Source organism: Pleurodeles waltl, chromosome 3_1, assembly GCF_031143425.1.
Source record: "Pleurodeles waltl isolate 20211129_DDA chromosome 3_1, aPleWal1.hap1.20221129, whole genome shotgun sequence".
Classification (NCBI taxonomy): Eukaryota; Metazoa; Chordata; class Amphibia; order Caudata; family Salamandridae; genus Pleurodeles; species Pleurodeles waltl.
In genome coordinates this window covers 1,456,154,158-1,456,173,593 of record NC_090440.1, presented here as the reverse complement: position 1 = coordinate 1,456,173,593, position 19,436 = coordinate 1,456,154,158, and the positions used below count along the sequence as shown (strand labels likewise).

Here is a 19,436-nt window from a genome sequence, read left to right as displayed (position 1 = left end):
AATGTATTAGTTACAAATCTATTCATAAGTACATCAATTTAATATTTTTTTAAATAAAATCAAAATAAACACAGGGTATATTGCAGCGAAATCAACTTCGCCCCCAATCCCAAAAAATCAATCCAACACAAATAAATGATTCTCTTAAATTAAAAAAGGACCTCAGCTGGAAAGATAAAAATCCAATGTCATGGAGACAGATGTAATATTTTCCTCCTTGTGTGGCTCACAGCTGTAGGCGATTTAAAGGATGTCAGCATATGTTTTGGTGACAACAACCCTTGCAACAAGAAAGATTGAAGTGTTGTATTTTTCTACACTCAATGTGCTATTCTGTTGTGTCCTGATGAAGGTGGAAGTAAAAGCATTGGGTTCCACCGAAACGTATGCTGACGTCTTTGAAATAGCCCAAAGCTTTCAAGATGCTTTGTATTATCCACAACGCATTAATATTCATCTGGAAAAAAATCACCAAATACATCCAACCCAGGAATCTATGCTCTATACTGTCAACACATCTCACCACACCAGTGTGAAAGAAAAAACACATTAGTGCCATGCCCTTCTCCAGTCAAATTATGGAACTCATTACCAGCAAAGATAAGGGCTACTGAGACACATATGACCTTCAGAAGACTGGTTAAGAGCTGACTCTTTCCTATATGGTTATAAGGCTCACTAACAGCGACCTACAGTAACAGCAAGCACAAGATACAGAATTGGCCTTGCTGCCTAGATGCCAGATCACTATCAGACCATGTAGCCCGGAACAAGGAACTCTAGTCAAAGTCGACCCAATCAATCTCACACGAACACGAAAACCTGAACACCAACAGACTGCCACAGCCCACTTCCATCGAAAGACCACACACAACTCTCTCTACAGAAATATACGTGCATGCGTGTATAAACATTGCATGCATCTCTTTATGCATTACATATATATGTATGTGTCTGCATGTGTAAATACTGTGTATGTAGGTGCATGAATGTATATAATTGGCATATGCATGTACATGGGTTTACCTATATATAAAAAAAAATCCTACAACGCAAATCCTGATTTCCATCTTCCCTCTGCAAGTTCTTCTATTCCTCTTGATCAAATGGCGCTCTTTCTCCATCGGTTGACTCATCCCAAGCCATTCAAAGATGGACTCTTTTATCTTGTCTCAAATGTCTGTCAATCTACCTTCTCAATTTAGCTAACATGGGCACGTCACTCTTTCACGTTAACGAGTAATGTTACCTCTATTATTTTTTTCTTCTGTTCATCTACTTGTACAAAATATTAATTAATGCATGAGATCTCGAGAGCACAGACATAATGCAATTAGTCTACAATTAAGAAGAGGCAAAAAACAACTAATAATTTACTACCAAGTTACCTGTAGCAATGGGTCCCGGAATAGCGTGCAATTTGCTTCAGAGCGCTTCAATGCCTTGTCAGGGGTAGTATGTGATATATAAATACAATTACAATTACAACTTTCACCACCGTGCTGGGAAGTTTTCCAGGTGACATTTTGGACACTAGGTGGCAGCAAACAGCTTTCTAATAGCCATGAATTTTTTTTTTTTTTTTTTTAACGTGGAAGCTCTAGTTTGATACACGTTTGAGTTCATGCATGATGCATCATTTAGGTGTCTACAGGGGTTGCAGCTGTGACCCCTGGCTTGCCCGTTGCGACCCCTGGCGCTCCCTTTGCGACCCCTGGTCTCAGAGATGGCAACTTCAGTGCCAGGAACGCAGTGGCAGCTGCTACTTGTGAATGTCAGTTAAGGCTCTTCTCTCATTGCTTTCTGTCAATTTTTTTTTATCACCCTAATAGTGAATAATAGCATATTATTCACTATTAGTGTTATAAAAATGGTGTACAATTAGCTGGAACATGCCCTTCCATGGCAGCTGAATAAGTAAAAAATACTTTTAAAAAGATGTTGTGTGTGCTTGTGGGAGAGAGTGTGTTTATTTGAGAGAGTGTGTTGGTGCATTTGTGTGTGTGAGTGGAAGTGGAGGTCAAAGGCCATGTGATGCCACTTCCTGGCATTTCAGTGAATTGACGTCCATGGCATGATGCCATACAGATGGACAATTTAAGTGCTAATTAGCAATAGCAATAAAGGACACACTCGCGTGCAATTAAAATCGGAGGCCAAGAAAGATAAAAGAAAACCCAGACATACTGAAGTCAGTGGTCAAAGTGTATAACAAGCATTTGCAATGCAATGGGTCTCGCATTTGCTCGAGTTAGAGCTATTGGTGTTGTAAATTCCTAACTGGACTTTTCTTGCCACATAAATTGAAAATGAAAAGTAAAACAGTTGACTTAAGCAAGCCAATTCAAAGCGCCACAGCCGCCATAAGCGTGAGCGTGAAGGAGAGACACAAAAGGAAAAAGAAGTTTGCTCGCAGTCAAACGTATCGGCAAATGTGCAATTAAGCCCATGATCAAGCGATAGTGATTGGCGTGGGGTGGCGTGGTTAAAAGCCCACAGATAGATTACAACACGTCAGAGTGCTTGCACCCTCGACTTAAAGAAGGTAAAGGAACTGATATGTTAAGTGTAACAGGATACTCTGTGCATGGGGCTAGTAAGTGTGGGGGCGGTGATAGAGGCATATCTTAAGAGAGCAAAATATCCTGCAACAAATTTGTCGGCTTTTCGCCTATAGGTAGCTGCATACAAAACATTGAGTACAGTTACACAATTAACTAATAGTTAAAATATTTTATTTAAACTCATAATGCATTATGGACATTTAAACATCTGCAAATGGGGGACTTTAACAATTTAAATCACAGAATATTATACCTGCCAGAACATTGCTGGGAGAGAGCTATCCTCCTGTGGCCTGCACGTCACACACAGATATTGTCCTTAGCTGCATTATCTGACAGAGCTTTCCTCTTTGGGATTGGATTCCTGGCCCTCAAGATACACAGATCTGAAGTATGAGACAAATAGTAGAGTACATGAGAGGATGAGGTGAGTTATTTTATCTAAGAGAAGGGGATACATTTTAAACTAATACCAGTTTAGGTGATTATTGGAATAGGAAAAAGAGAAGAGACAAAGAAGCCGGACCTCACGGGGGCCGAACATATTAGAATTCTTCGAGTCCCCAGTTTAAAGGCGTAACACAGACCTTGTCCCCCAGCTCGTCAGGGTGCCCATTCATTCGAAGGCGAATAAATATCTGTGCAATATGAGAGACTCTGGGCCCTTTTTTATTAAATTCTGTAGGGGGACCACTTCATCCTGTGTTATGTCACTGCCTCATTAGACACAGAGCTTCCACACTTTTGGTGTGTTTGAGGCACACTGGAGAGTCCCAACATTAGGGTCGGTTTGGCTTAAAGAGCAATCAGGTAGTGCCTGGGGGGCTGGTCTGATATCTCAACGTGTGAGCCTGTTTTTTGGAGGTTTGTGGGCCTGTTATATGGTCTGATAGGCCATTATTTACTGTTGATGTCCCTGATATTACCAGAAACATTGCCTGCAGCAACAACACATGCATGAAGTATCTCATACCTTGAAAACCACTTATACAACGTGTCTGTACAGGTTCAAAACTGCTCTATTTGCAAATGTGGGCCACTTTTTCAGTTGAGCGTGCAAGAGCTTTGACCAGTTATAAGTATTGTGGGCTTTTAGCCATGCCCACTTCACACCCATCAATTTCATTTGTTCATGGGCCGCCTCTCAAAAAACACTTCATGTCATTGATGTCATTGGTAATTGCTTTACGGTTGTCCCGCCTTGAGGCTGTTTTTGTCACACCTTGCTGACTGCCCCTCTTACATGGATTATTTCACGATTGCAGATATACTTCAGCATGAGTTTGTCTCTCCCCTTCAAGCTGCATGGCAGCCATGGCACTCAGGTCACAAAGAGGCGCGAACAGGCACAACGGCGTGAACTCGTATTAGAGCCCTGATTCATATTGTTCACAGTTACCTAAACAGAGCCATTTCTTGTGGCTCTCCCCTTTAAACACTTGAAAATGGTGTGTTCCTAAAACAGAAACCCTCAAAGCGAAAGCGGCTCTCCCGTCACAGCAGGAGAGCTGACACTACAATATTCACTGTACTCAGGAAACTCATCTCATAATGCTTTGGAATCATTCTTTTTCAGAACATTTTTGCTCATAACTCAGCCTGTGATGGTCCTAGGACAATGGGACCACCTTCAAAACGCTTTTTCTGTCTACATCATCTCTGGGTCCCCACACTAGGTTAGTGGGGACCACAAAATAATAACCCCTCCCACCATTCACTGTCTTTTAAGCCTTCTCATGGCTACAGCTTTTGTTTACAGCTGAGAGTTGTTTTGTTTTACATGCCTTGCTTGTAATATCATTGCAGTAGTCCTGCTAGCCCTAAAAAGGCCCTCTAAGGGCTAAGTATATGGTTACAGTGCATTACTTTCTCCTGTATTTTTTCATGGGGTTATACCCTCTTGGTTACATGAGCATGTTTCTTACAAATGATATTTTTGTTATGGTGCTCTCTAGGGGTTGTTTTAAGCATTGCTCTAATGCCAAAAGTGTATTTCTGATAACGGTTTATTTGATAATTGTATACGTTTTAATAATCTTAACATCATTATTACACTATGACTGTTTGAACACTCTTGATATGTTTGGGTGACCCTTCTAGTTTACTTCTCTCATTACTCCTCCATGACTGTCTTGTGTCTTTTTGGGGGGAATTGGGTTAGCCAGAAAACAGCTCTCATGGTGGGGTGGTGAAAGTATTATTCTATTGGAATTTGAATGGCAGATTTAAATAAGGATGCTAAATGGCATCATTTTCATTTTTTGCTGCAGATAGAGGAAGGAGGTTAATGGAAGTGCTTTAGTTAAATGCAGGGCTACTGGAATTATATGGCAGGAAAAGACAAAATTATGAGGCAGGATTGACCAATTTATGTGGCAAGAAAAGTCCAGTTATGAATTTACAATGCCAAAAGCTCTAACTCAAGGTAATGGAAATGCTTGTTCAGTTATCTGATTAGCTAATATGGGCCCCTTTTTAGGTCGAGCCTGTGAGAGAATGCGCTAGGACATGCACTCTAGCTTGTGAGGCTCTTGTGTACAATAATGGGCTTGGAACCAGCCTGCAGCTTGCCATTCATTGTCATCATTGTCACTCCTGTTTGCTGCCTTTTCATTGGGCAGTGGTTTGGCATGTGTCACTTCCTTTTCAGTTTGTGAAGCCGGGGCCAAGTACAGATGAATTATCTTAAATAAGTGCCCCTCTGCTGCTCACGCTGCGATTTGGGTACTTGTTGTGCTATAACACAGTCAACACTGCCTGCATAACCGCTCTTTCTTGCAAATCAAAGCAAACATGTTTTCCATACACATTCCTCCTCTCTCCTGAGCAGTAAGTATGACAGTTTTGGCTACTCTAACTTTATAAAAGTGCCCTGCACCCATATAATTAAATGCACCTGGGACAGAAAAAAGGTCTTAATAATTCTAATATTGGTATTAGCATGCTTCATGCAAATCCAAGTACCCACTGCTGAAAGAACTAGCGGACTCTTCAGGGGACCAGGCCAAGCGGCAGGGACTGTGAACGTGATGTGTACTGAGGCACACAGTAATACGCTACAGCGTCCCACAAGCTAAAAAAGCTGTGCAATGACCTCAAACAGAAAATACTTTAGCTAGTGGTCTGAGTTTGTGTGCACGCTGCTTCAGCATTTGAAATCAGAAAGTATCCCTCCCGCCACGTTTCAGTGCCATTTAAATTTCTTGCATCTTTAGTAAACCCGAAGTTGCAAAGTACATAAGTTCCCCAACCAAAGCCATTGTATCTGCTTCTAAACTCCCCCACCACTCAGCTCCTGCCTGCCAACTTTTGGGCTTGTCACAAAATATAACTATTTTTCAAACAATCTTTTCTTTTTTGTGTTCTGCTTAGTCACCCTCGTTCTGTAGAGCAACAATTATCCATAACATCACTGAAACAATTCAACAGTGTAAAGCAAGACCAGTACTTGCATGGATAATTACTTTCAGTACTTCCAGGTGAGTGTGACCGTGTTCGATTCTGGTGCTGAGCGCTTCTAATTTAAAACTCATGCAGTTTCATGTATTTATTGTTTAGTATGAATCTGGCACAACATTTATACAGGGCAGGCCTGTAACAATCAAAGACAATTGGCAGCCCTCATACCCCGTGTCATCACGGACTTTGTTTCTTACTATTCAGGATTATCAGTTGTATTAGCCTAATTAATGAAGTGAAAGGAAACCAACAGTACTACACCCACGATGCGTTTCATGCTCATGTGGAAAACCAAGACTGTTATCAGTTTCCACAGTGACATGGGTGCAAAAAATGCTGATTACCAGTGGGATGCAGACTTCATGTTTTAAAATGTTGTCCTCCTCCCTGTTTCTTCTCCCTTATGTTTTAGCAGGACACACTGTGGACATTCAGAACCCAGCTGCAAAAGGTGCCGAGCAGCAGCGGTACGCACAATTCATGTACCTAGATTTCCAGGAGAGGGGTACGGAAGTCGGCGGACTTGTTGCTTCAGACATTTTGTGACCCCCTAAAAAGCAACAAAAACTGCTGTTTTCCTGCATGTTAAACAGAAAGCCTTTTTGTATTTACAATGCTTTTTGAATCATGTGCGTTGAAATTTTCATAAAATGCCATCAAGTATATTTAATGTGTTAGGTTCCCCAGCAGTAGGTCAGTGACGTCACTTTACAGATGCGTGACCAGTAACGACAGAGGCGATGGCCATGTCACGTCATGACAGTCATGACGGCGCTGTAAAGCTCACTGGTAAGGCTGTGCTCGTAGTGTGAAGCTGAGGGTCACACCCTGGGAACGATCAGCCAAAGCTCTATGGCAGCTTTCTTTATTTTAGCAGTATGTTCACGACTTTCAGACAATACGTGAGAACGGTAAGGGAAATAGTGTAACAGCCAGAGCTGCCCACTTTGGCACTGGGGAACCAGGTTCAAGTCTGGGTGTCAGCTCTTGTAAAACACTCCAATACCTTCGGGTCCAGTTGGCGTTATATAAGACAACAAAAAAAAATGGACTGCCAAAAAAGTCGCCTTTCATCTAGTTTAACAGACTATGGCCCATATTTATACTTTTTGACGCAAACCAGTGCCGGCTAACGCCATTCCTACGCACCATGCGGGCGCCTTATTTAAGGAATGACGTTACCTGGCGCTGTGGACTAGTCAGAGTAAAAAAAAAAATGACTCAAACCAGGGAGTGCCGGCGTAGGGGGAAATGGGGGCTGTGCATCAAAAAATGGTGCAAGTCAGGTTTGAGGCAAAAATCATGCCTCAAACCGGACTTGCGCCATTTTTTTACAGATAACGTCCATTGAAATGACTCCTGTCTTAGCAAAGACAGGAGTCATGCCCCCTTGCCCAATGGTCATTGGGCACAGTGGAATGTAGGGGGCCAAATTAAGCCCTCCTATGCCACTTTAAAAAAATTAAAAAAATACTTACCTCAACTTACCTGTACTTACCTGGGATGGGTCCCCCCATTCATGGGTGTCCTCCAGGGGTGGGCGAGGGTGGCAGGGGGTGTCCCTGGGGGCGGGGAAGGGCACCTCTGGACTCCTTCCATGGTCAGAGACCATGGAAGTGAGCCCACAGGTCACTTAACACCTGCTCACACCCAGGCGTTAAAAAACATCGTAATTGGGTCGTGGGAGGTGGGGGAGGGGGGACACCACCAGCTCAGCTGCGATCTCCTCCCCACAGGGCAGGCGGGCCGACAGTCAGCCCATCAGTCTCATAATGAGGCCCTCAGACAGGATGTACTATGGCTGTAGCATGGTAATAGAAGCGGCTAAATGGTGCCATTTTCCTTGCTTTTGCACCTGCACAACCTGTGGTGGAGTCAGAAGGGCTGAGGGTGGACAGCTTGGTGACAGGTGGAACGTTAATGAACATAGTTTAATTGCTCTGGATAACTTATGAGCTGTCATCCTATAAACCAATGCTAGGAACAACTAGAACCAAGGAAGCACAGATTACTTAGATTAAACTAAAATTATTTCTACTGGAGAGGGTTGCAGAATAATATTGTATATGTATTAAGACTGTCAAAACCGTAGTTTTCTAACGGTCCTTTGTGGAAGAGGTGGGCATTGTTTATTGTTATGGAGCAGGACTCAAACCTCCTTGTAAATAGTACTTTATAGTACTGAACAGCCTCTAGTAGCGTCTGAAAATGCTTTCCAAATGGGCTTGCATTGACAAAGCGCAAACACAAACTTCCATATACATTTTGGAAAGTAGTCCAAGCTTCTTATAAAAGCTACAATTGAAAGTCCCACTCCAGAGCACACGCCTAAAAACCCTGTGTAAAATATTTATCCGGATTTTACCAGTGTGCAGTCTCATTTTTACCTCCATGAAGCTTCTAAGTAGACCTCACTGAAAGCCATGAAGCTTCTCCCAAGCAGCCTGCTTATTAACCTATTGACGAAATGTATACTTCATCCAGGAATCAGGCCCCCTGGGTAAAGGTGGGATGAGGGCGCTGTGTGATCTCCCTTCAGCCACAGGCGACTAAAGGCCAATATAAAGAGTTTCGGAATGGATCAATAAAGATTGGGAACGATGCTTTCAATAGTTCCTACCCACCTCGACCTCTGATTGAGGTGTGTTAGGCCAATTAGATTGAATAGAACCAGGAGTATACTTCTGCATCAGTTGGCTGTTAAACAAAAACCTAGGACTTGAACACCATCTCCCTGGGGGCATGGAGTCATCTGGAAACCTTACATATTGCCAGATGTATCACATTTCTTAGCAGCTTCATAGATGGGTCCTAGAGTGCCGACTTGATCCTTAAACCAAGGGTAAAAACAAAGTCCTCACGGATCAAACTGACAGCAGAGCATTATGTGTTATGCAATGAACTGGGGTCATTTTCGCAGAAACAGTACCAGAAGCCGATAATGTCTCCCACGTCACCAGCACATGACCCAGTGTGTGTTCTTTTATTCTAATGAACTAAAATGGACGCTGGCAGTCTCTGCGCTCTAGTTTATTGCATTTCTCCATACTGCTGCCAACAACTGCATTTTAAATCCACATTGGCTGCCTTGAAAAATTCACATATTTATTTCCGATCCTTCCTTTTTGTCTCAGATCACAAAGTTGTACGGAATCCACTTCTGACATTCAGAGTGAAGATCTTGTATTCAAATAATTTCTACAAATGCTGTCGCCAAGCAAGACCTGGAGGCTCAGTTAAAGAAAACCATTCTAACAAACCAAGCCCATCCGAATATTACACAAATTCTGTCCTAATCACTTCCGGTTTCAACATGAGCCTGCGGTACTCTTGAGCAAGTGGCCCGTTGCACTGGAATTCCATAAGTGATTACCACATCAGGCATGATGCTGCACTTCCGGACCAGGTTCTTCTTTCTCTGCTTTTGCTCGTGATTTGGTTGCAGTTTTTCTCGCCCTTCTGAATTAGAGCCCCACAGCGTACCGGAAGCAGTCGCTCACTCTGGGTCTTTAGAGCGCCGCGGGATCCACCTTTCTGCCACTGTGACTTTTCTTCTGTGCTTGGCCAACTATTACCACCCAAGAAGTAGTTGTTCTAGATTCCTTTCACATTGCATATAGACAGTGCTTATTTTGTAAATTAAAGCCCCGTTTTTCAAGCTCTCCTCTGAAACACGGCGCTGCTGCAAATAAATGTGCAAGCACAGAATACTGAGGCAGCGTAATCATGAAGCCATCTCCGGCCTCTTTAATCCATTTACAACCACTCCTGCCCCTTCAGCTCACTCCTGCAGCTTCTTGCTTTCTCACTTTGTGACGCTTTATCGTTTTCTCTTCCTCTGTCTTTCCCAAATGTGTCTTTTGCTCGTAGTAAATGCTTGAGGCAGAAAAATAAGCCCCGGCCCTCAAAAATAAGTGCCGGTGCTCCGCACCGGAAACAACAAGCACAAATTAAGCACTGCCTATGGAGTATGCTTCTGCTTCGTCCGCATTCCCAGGTAAAACATAGTATTGCAAAATCTATTAGACCCGGCCTTATTGGTGTTCCAAAAACGTCTCTCTCACGGTCCAACTTAGAGTTATCCCGGTTCAAAAACACACAGGATACAAAGTGTATGAAAGATGTAGGGAGGGTGTCAGGTATTGGGAGTGACAGAGATGGGGCAGACTGTCACCGTGACAGGGAAGGGGAGGGTGATGGGGCAGGAAGTGTGATAGAGGCTGTGGCTTGTAACAGGGTTGGGATGGTCATGGAGTGGAGTGTTAAAGGAACTGGGAAGGTGCCAGTGAGGGAATACTCCAGGATACCCTCCTGGGATACCTTCCTGGGTGATACTGCGCTCTCCAAATCTGCATAACTTGGGAAAGCTGATAGGAAGTAGAGTGTGACAGGGACTGGCAGTGTGACAGGCAAGAGAAGAGTAACAGGGATGGAGATGGCTGTAGGGCCGGAGGGCGTACCAGGGCTAGAGAGGGAGGCAGGGGCTAGGAGTGTGACAGGGATGGGAAGGTGGCACCGGGGGGATTGTGACAGGGTTTGTGAGTGGGGCAGGGAGTAGGCTGGTGACAGGGATTGCTAAGGTGACAGGGCCTGGGAGGATACCGGGGTTGGGAAGGATGACGGCGAGATGAGGATGCCATGGGTTGAGAGGGTCAGAGGGGTTAATGCTAACAGCCTTAAGGAGGGTGTCAGCGATGGGAATGGTGACAGTGTTGGAAAAGATCAGAGTGCTATGGAGAGTGAAAGGGACAGAAGGATGATAGACCTTAAAAAGGTGGGGAAGGATGTGGATGGTGACAGGTATTGGGAGAATGGCAGGGACTGAGAGTGTTCCAAGGAGGGTAGCGGGGAGAGACAGTGTGATAGGGACTGGGAGTGTGAAAGGGTCTAGGAGTTGAGAGGGAGGGTGCCAGGGACAAGAGACTCGCAGGTCCTCGGATGGTGACAAGGTTATACAGAGCATGACAGGGATGGGGAGGGTTCCAGGGATACCAGGACTGGTACAGTGACAGGAATTGTGATGATATACAGAAGTGTCAACCCTTGATGCCCCATGCCGAGTTCCTGTTTTTGTTGAATACCACATCATTTCTGAGAAGAAAAAAACTTAACTGCATCCTCCGGTGATGGGTAGTCGATGTGGAGGCTATTGGGACTCCTAAAATGCCAAATATTTCAACCCGTTTCACTAAGCGCTCACCAACGTGTCTTCCCATCTCGTTCACAACCCAAACATCCTGCTGTGCCCCTAACTTCACTTGTCCCCAGTATGGCCATTGCTTCTCTTCCCTCTTTACTCACCCACTCATCTGCCCCACCCCATTCACTACCCATCAGCCTCCTCTGCCCCTCTCTGAGCAACTTCTCACCTTCCCCACTCTATCACTATTCACCTGCTCCCACCTCAGTCAAAAGCCACCTGCTCTCACGCACACCACTATATGACCCATTGCTGCCCATCTGACCAGCATGAGCCCTGCCCACATCCGGGCACTCCTGTCCATACCATGTCTGTCAACACCTCATTCACTACCCACATGCACTCATACCAACCTGACCACCTTCTTCAAACTCTCATAGTTGTCCACCCACCCTCTGGCCTCCTTCTTCCCCTCTGGACTACAGGTCCTAAGGTCTCCCGACACCCAGGATCGCCCCCTTGCCCCACTATTTGTCTCAGATCTGCCTCCTTTGTGCATATTATATTGTAAATAAAAGAACATTGGTCTGACTCCTTTCCTGGGGTTCTTACTTCATCGTGCATCAGTAGCCGAGTCCCAGAGAGACAGTCCACCTGTTGCACTCTAGTCTTCTCCTTGACTGTACCTGAGGGCCAGACTGACCATTGTGCTACTTTTTCCAATTGGCTGCAGTCTAGGGGGCTGCTTTCAGAGCAGGAGGGTGCTGGTGGCTCATCCATATAGTGCACCAGGGCGTCTATCCACTACCCCGCTCCGCCACTGATTACTTGACATCTTTCCGCTTTTACATTAAAACAGGTGATCTCATGTATCTTTGTTTGTATGTAAAAACTGTAATGTCACATTAGCAGCAGGCGAGTGCTCCACTGGCTGTATTTTGTATGTCTCAGGTGGTGATTGATACAGCCCAGCCTCACAGCCACAATACATATCTGACCTGCTGCACCAACTTCAGGCAGTGCAACATATCAGAAAATGGAGCTTCAAAGCTTTTCCCTGTCAGAAGTGGGAATAGAGGAACAGGATCTACCTCTAATTCCATCCCAGCTTCATGGAACTGGCTGTGGTGTGCTGACGTGCTACTAGGGGTAGGAGACGGGAGAGCTGATAAATGTGGTTCATAGATTTAAAGAGCATGCAAGCTCTTATCCAAAAGGACTCCCCCATTATAGTTTTGTGTTCAGCAGTCTCCTGGCAAGAGTGCTGCAGCATCTCCAAAATTGTTACTTATTCTTTTAACATGGAGGGTGGAGTTTACTTTTCTTTCTCTGACTGCAAAGTGAGAGGATTTTAGGAAGTGAACTATGAGACAAATTTGCTAGTGTGAAAGGAAATGCTGTAGGGTGTCATTTTTGTATAACACACAAAAAAATAAATACCTATAGATGAAAAGGACAAATATTTCAAAATATGTCAGCTGTAGGAAAGCACAAATGAAGCACTTTTTACTGTAACTCTCAAGTGTGTTAGAAACAGTTTTTATTAGGATCAAAACACATCATGACAGTTTACTTGGTGATGCACAAATGACAAATGTTCTCTGGACCTGATTTTCACACATTATTGTGTGCATGCTTTATAGCCTTATCAAAAATCTGTATGTGAAAAATTAGTGCCCATTACAATGTCCTGTCTGTAAATGACAGTGCACTATCACTCCGTCCTTTAATATATTGGCAACAGTGTGCTCCAACATCCACCACCAGCTACATACTACACCCTTACCACTCTTGTCTAATACCTTAGCTACGCTTGTTCTTTGTGTGACACCTGGAGTTTTCACAATCCCTATGAGATCAGTGATGTAACATGAATGGCAGCACCTCCACTATGGAAATTGTTCCAGCACCACTGATGCATGCTGTGGACAGTGTGTGTATGTGTGTTTGTAAGCATGAGACATGGTTAAGTGTATGCATAAGGTGCATCCTTGCTGTGTTATGCCTCTGTTGACTGTTGCACCAGTATAGTATGCACAGCGCTGCCTGCTGAATAAATTATATGTATTTTTGAAAACAATACACAGGTGTTGTCTGCAGTGTTCGGTTACCACCTTTCCCATAGAAAAATGCCATTCATGTGTTTCGTTTTTAAGTCTATGCAAAGGCCCTGCCATGATTTATAAATATAATTTTATATTAAAATTTTGGAGTTCATTTTTAACTTGTGCTTCTGTTTACTTTAATATCAGTCAGGAGACATGAAGGCAGCTCTAGAATATATTTTACAGTGTTAATGTAAATGCTAGTTGGGTTTGTACTGTGCATAGCTGCACAAGACTGAGGCTTCTCAGTTCTTGGGAACATAAGGCTGCTGCCAAAAATCTTGCAGATTGATTGTTCAAAATACTCAAGTCTTTAACAGTTTGCGCAAAGTAAGTTCAAATGGACTGGAACACAATTGAAGGGGAAGATTGTTCCAGAGTTTATAAGCTAAATAACTGAAGGACCACCAACCCTGTGGGGCTCTTTAATTCAAGAAATCACAGCTATCCTGAAATTAGGTTATCTGAAATCCCTTGAGGGCATGGGGGAAAATAGGATTGAATTGTCTGACATACCCAGGTTCCACATTACTGAGCGCTCGTTAGACAAAGCAAAAATATTTGAATTGTATTCTCTTTTCAATTGAAAGCCAATTCAACTGATAGAGTTACCCAGTGACCAGCTCATACCAAGGGACATGTCTCAGAAGTCATGCTGCTGCATTTTGTATAAGCTGGACTCTCTCGATTGAGGCCATGGTCACACCTGGATAAAGAAAGTTACCATAGTCTAGGCAAGATATTATGACAGCCTGAATAATAATATTTTTGACAAGGTCAAGAAAGTCCTAATGATTTTTCTTAGGTGTCGGAGGAAGACAAAACAGGAGAGTGTGACCATGTTAATATGATGTTCAAAGGTTAGGTGACTGTCTAACCAGATACCATGATCTTTTGATGCCAGTGTAGGAGTGGGAATGACCACAGAGTTTCTGACCATCATTGAGAGCCCCATATGTTGGGCTGGTACCCTACAACCAAAACTTCTGTTTTGCTTGCATTGAGCTTTAAACAGTTAAGCCCCATCCACTCAGAAACTGCAAACAATTCTTGAATTGAGCAGGCTCACTCTCTCTATGTGGGTGTAAGAGATAAGATGAGTGTCATCTGCATAAGTAATTAATGAGAACTCAGCTGCTTCCATAATGTCCACCAATAGGCAGTCATATATGTTAAAGAGTGTCAGACTTAAGGATGACTCCTGGGGGACTCTAAATGTCACATGGCAGTCAAATGATGAACAAGAATCAGAGACCGACCATCCGAAAAGACTGATCTTCTAGAAAAGATGTAAACCAATCCAAAGCCTCATCACATATTCAACAATCCCTCAGTTTACTGAGACGAACCTTATGATATGCAGTGTCAAATGTGGCACTCAGATCTAATAAGATGAGTGCCTCAAAACCACTTTGATCTAACATTCAGAGAAGCACTTCTGTTACTCCCAGTAGATCTGATTCCATCCTATATAAAGGTCAGAATACAGACTGGGAGGGATGAAGAAAATTACGAGACTCCAGATACTGGGACAAAAGGTGGACGATATATCCAGCAACTTGCCAAGACTGGATGAATGAAAATCAGTCAATAGTTATCTGGTTTCAGGGAATCCAGAGGATGATTTTTTTTTTTTAGCAATGTAGATACCATTGCATGCGTCCAAGACTGAGGGACCTTATAAGTAGTAATGAAGAGACTGAGAAGTCTGATTAGAGTGGAATAGAGTTTGGCTTTCCATTTTAAGGATATGCGAGGGAGCAAAGTCCTGGGGAGAACCAGATTTGATATTATTAACCAAGTTTTAAAAAGTATCCAATGTGATTGGATTGATAGCTGTTAGAGTTGAACCCTAAGTCATTCATTGCCCTCTTAAGGATGAAGCAACAGAATCCTGGACAACTGCCAGAAAAGTAGCATGAATGTCTTGGAAAAGTAATGTGCCAATTTATTGCATTGATCCTCTGACAGATTGATAGTCAGGGGCTTGAAGTAGGGATCAGAGGATGGAAAAGGATTTTCTCAGTCGAATTTTGGGTCCATTTAATTCTCTTAGCATTATATGAGATGCTCACTTTCCTGACAGTTTTGTGATATTTTTCAATGGCAGTAGAATAAGTAATTTTGTCAGTCAAGTCATTATTCGTGCGTCAAGCTTGTTCAAGAGTTTTACATCTCTTTTTGGGCCATTAAAACAATGTTAAACCATGGCGCAGAATGTTTGGGTTTAAGCTTGAGTTAATTGGAATTAATTTATCTAATGCAAAGGTCAACCAATGATGTACTATCGTAAATGACTCCACAATATCAGGATACAGTGAGGGTTTTTAATGAACATAGGGAATTGTAAAAAACCTTTTTCTCAAGCCAGTGTCTAGATTGGCGTTGTAAACTCATATCAAGGGGAAGAAAATGAATGTCTTGTATAGAAAGAGGGACAGAAGGATAGCCATCACCAGTGCTGAGAGTTTAAGAGCATGGCCAGCACAATGAGAGGCTGATTCAGCTGAAGAGATTGAAGGTCTTTGTTGAAGTTTTGGTAACGGTCATACTTTTCATCAGCAAGATGCAGATCCCCAAGGATGTTAAAATTAGGGAATGTTCGTGTCATGGCTTTGGGAGAGATTGAAAGGAATTTGCCTGCCGCTCCCGGCAGATGATAAAGATAAGAGTGTGAGAAAATGAAAAATTCTTAGAGAAAACAATCAAAAATGAATAATTTCACAATCTGGTATCTCAAGATTTTCCATCACACATGAGGATTCAGCTTTGAAAATTATGTCAATTTCTCCCCTAGACTTTCCACAGGTGTGCCTGACAGTGTGAAACCCACTAGGGAGACCAATGAAAGGGTCTGGGGCCGAGTTCTCATGAAGCCAAGTTTCAGTAATGAAAAATCCATCAAGATTAATATCAAGATTGAAATAAAAAATGTTAAGTTTGTGTCTAACAAGTGAACTGCAACTAAGACTAAACAGCTGAAACATGTCTTCAGTTTGCCTCGTGGGATTACTTAAAGTTGCAGAGTCCAGTTAGGCACATACTAAATTTACATGCAGGCGGCCAGTTATTCAACTTGGCAGTCAGCAGTCATATCCAGACAATATGAAAAGAGGGCATTAGCGAGTACTGAAGACGGCAGATAAAATATTGGCTACAGATCCTGGCACCTGCCACTATCTGGGAACATACGAGCGCAGGCAGGCTTTTTTCATTTTTTTTGTACTTTTTTTTAAGTAGGGACTGATAAGGGGAAAAAATCCAGCTTCAGATGATTTTTCAATATTTGTACCAATCTGGACATTAACCCCTTCACTGCCAGGCCTTTTGCCCCCTCAGGTGCCAGACCTTTTTGGCTATTTGGGGCAGTTCACGCTTAGGCCCTCATAACTTTTTGTCAATATAAGCTACCCATGTTAAATTTGCATCCTTTTTTTCAACATCCTAGGGATTCTAGAGATACCCAGAGTTTGTGGGTTCCCCTGGAGGAGGCCAATAAATGAGCCAAAATACAAAGACAATTTTGTTCTTTAAAAAAAGGGGGAAAAAAGGGCTGCAGAAGAAAGGTTGTGTTTTTTCCCCTGATAATTGCATCAAGAAAGGGTTTGTGGTGCTAAAAGCACTATCTTCCCAGCTGTCAGGAACAGGCAGACTTGAATCAGGAAACCACATTATTCACAAAACACAATTTTGGCATTTTACTGGTACATCCCCCATTTGTACTATTTTTTGTGCTTTTAGCCTCCTTCCAGTTAGTGACAGAAACGAGTATGAAACCAATGCTGGATCCCAGACAGCTAAACATTTGTAAAAAGTAGACAAAATTCTAAAGTCATTTGTGTAGGTCCTACAAGGTGTTCCTACAGAAAATTAACAGCTGAAATAAAAAAATATTTAAATTGAGTTGAACAAAACAGCCATTTTTCTCCACATGTAACTTTTTTCTGCGATGTCAGATTTTCAAAAGCGATATACCGTTACATCTGCTGGACTCTTCTGGTTGCGGGAATATATAGGTTCATCAAGAACCCTAGGTACCCAGAGCCAATAAAGGAGCAGCACCTTGCTATGGGTTTTCATTGTATACCAGGTATACAGCAATTCATTTGGTGAAATATAAAGAGGGAAACATAGGTATCAAGGAAACCTTTGTATTTCCAAAAGATATGGTGTTGAGAAGTAATGGTTATTTGCACATCTCTGAATTCTGGGGTCCCCATACTAGCATGTGAATTACAGGGCATTTCTCAAATAGACATCTTTTTTCCTCACTGTCTTAATTTGGAAGGAAACAATGTAGAGCAGTGGTTCCCAACCTGTGGTCCGGGGACCACTGGGGGTCCGCAAAGCCTCCTCAGGGGTCCGTGACTGCTTAGAAAATTATAGAACATTAACATGTTAGGCCCTCAGCTTTCAGTAATGACTCAGTGGGGGGGTCCCCGGAATCCAAATATGATTCAGTAGGGACTCCTGGGTTTCAGTTTTGATATAGTGGGGGTCAACGGAAGTCAAAAGGTTGGGAACCACTGATGTAGAGAAAGACAAGGGGCAAAACCACTTGTTCTGCTATTCTGTGTTCCCCCAAGTCTCCCAATAAAAATGATACCTCACTTGTGTGGGTAGGCCTAATGCCCGCGACAGGAAATGCAACATGGACACATCACATTTTTACATTGAAATCTGACGTGTTTTTTGGAAAGTGCCTTGCTGTGGATTTTGGCCTCTGACTCAGCCGGCACCAAGGGGAACCTACCAAACCTGTGCACTTTTCAAAACTAGACACCCAGGGGAATCCAGGATGTGGTGACTTTTGGGGCCCTCACCAGGTTCCGTTACCCATAATCCTTTGCAAACCTCAAAATTTGGCAAAAAACACTTTTCCCTCACATTGCCATGACAGAAAGTTCTGGAATCTGAGAGGAGCCACAAATTTCTTTCCACCCGGCAGTCTCCCAAGTCTCCCGATAAAAAGGATAACTCACTTGTGTGGGTAGGCCAAGTGCCCGCGACAGGAAATGCCCCAAAACGCAACATGGACACATCACATTTTTACCTTGACAACTGCTGTGTTTTTTGGAAAGTCCCTAGCTGTGGATTTTGGTCTCTAGCTCAGTCGGCTCCTAGGAAAACCTAACAAATCTGTGCATTTTTGAAAACTAGACACCTAGGGGAACCCAGGATGTGGTAACTTGTGGCACTCTCACCTGTTTCTGTTACCAAGAATCCTTTGCAGATCTCAAAATTAAAATTTGGCAAAAAACACCCTCTTTTCCTCTCACATCTCAGTGATAGAAAGTTCTGGAATCTGAGAGGAGCCACAAATTTCCTTTTACCCAGCATTCCCCCAAGTCTCCTGATAAAAATGGTACCTCATTTGTGTGGGTAGGCCTAGTGCCCGTGGCAGGAAATGCCCAAAACACAACATGGACACATCACATTTTCCCAAAGAAAACTGACCTGTTTTTTGCAAAGTGCCTAGCTGGGGATTTTGGCCTCTAGTTCATCCAGCACCTAGGGAAATCTAGTAAACCTGGGCATTTCTGAAAACTAGACACCTAGGGGAACCCAGGATAAGGTAAATTCTTGTGGTGCTCTTACAAGGTTCTATTGCCCAGAATCCTCAGCAAACCTCATTTGCATTTTTCTTCCAATCGCGCTGGATGGGAGGCGACCTCTGATAAATTCAGCGCGCTATTCGGCGCTGACGTCATCAGACGACACTGGGACGGGGATGGAAAGGGATGTGATTCCCCTCCAACTCTGATCAGAGGGTGTGGATGAGAGGCCCACGGGTGGAGAACTAGGGTTCCCCCGTGGGCTGGGTGCAGGACGAGCTGGTCTGGTCCTCAGCACATGGCAGCCGAGGTCGAGAAAGCTCACAACTGGCACTGAGGGTTAACATACTGGCCATACCAGTTTAAAAATAGGCAGCTGGAAACCCTACTTGAGGGCTAGGGCCCGGGTCAGAGTAGGCAGTATGTGCCTAATACATAAAATTTCTGTGCGGTGATCGCATGTCCCAGTCGGGTTCCTACATGGGTGGTAGCAGTGCATGCAAATGGACAATAAATCAAGCACTACTAAAATGCACTGGCTTGCCTTGATTACATTACCTGAGTATGTAGAACCACTCCTGACAGGCATGGACATATTCTACAGTAGCAGGAC

General features: G+C 43.3%; 1 protein-coding gene across 3 annotated transcripts in view; it reads right to left on the bottom strand.

Annotated features, from left to right (window-relative positions):
• Nucleotides 1–19,436, bottom strand: part of LOC138285295 (proto-oncogene tyrosine-protein kinase Yrk-like) — a 228,797-nt gene that overhangs the window by 170,071 nt on the left and 39,290 nt on the right. The window contains exon 1 of one of the 3 annotated variants that reach the window (XM_069225028.1): nt 2,818–2,885. The exons of the other annotated variants lie outside the window; for them this stretch is intronic. The gene's annotated coding sequence lies outside the window, so the exon portion shown is untranslated. Of the gene's footprint in view, nt 1–2,817; nt 2,886–19,436 lie in introns of those variants that run through there. 3 annotated transcript variants of the gene reach the window in all.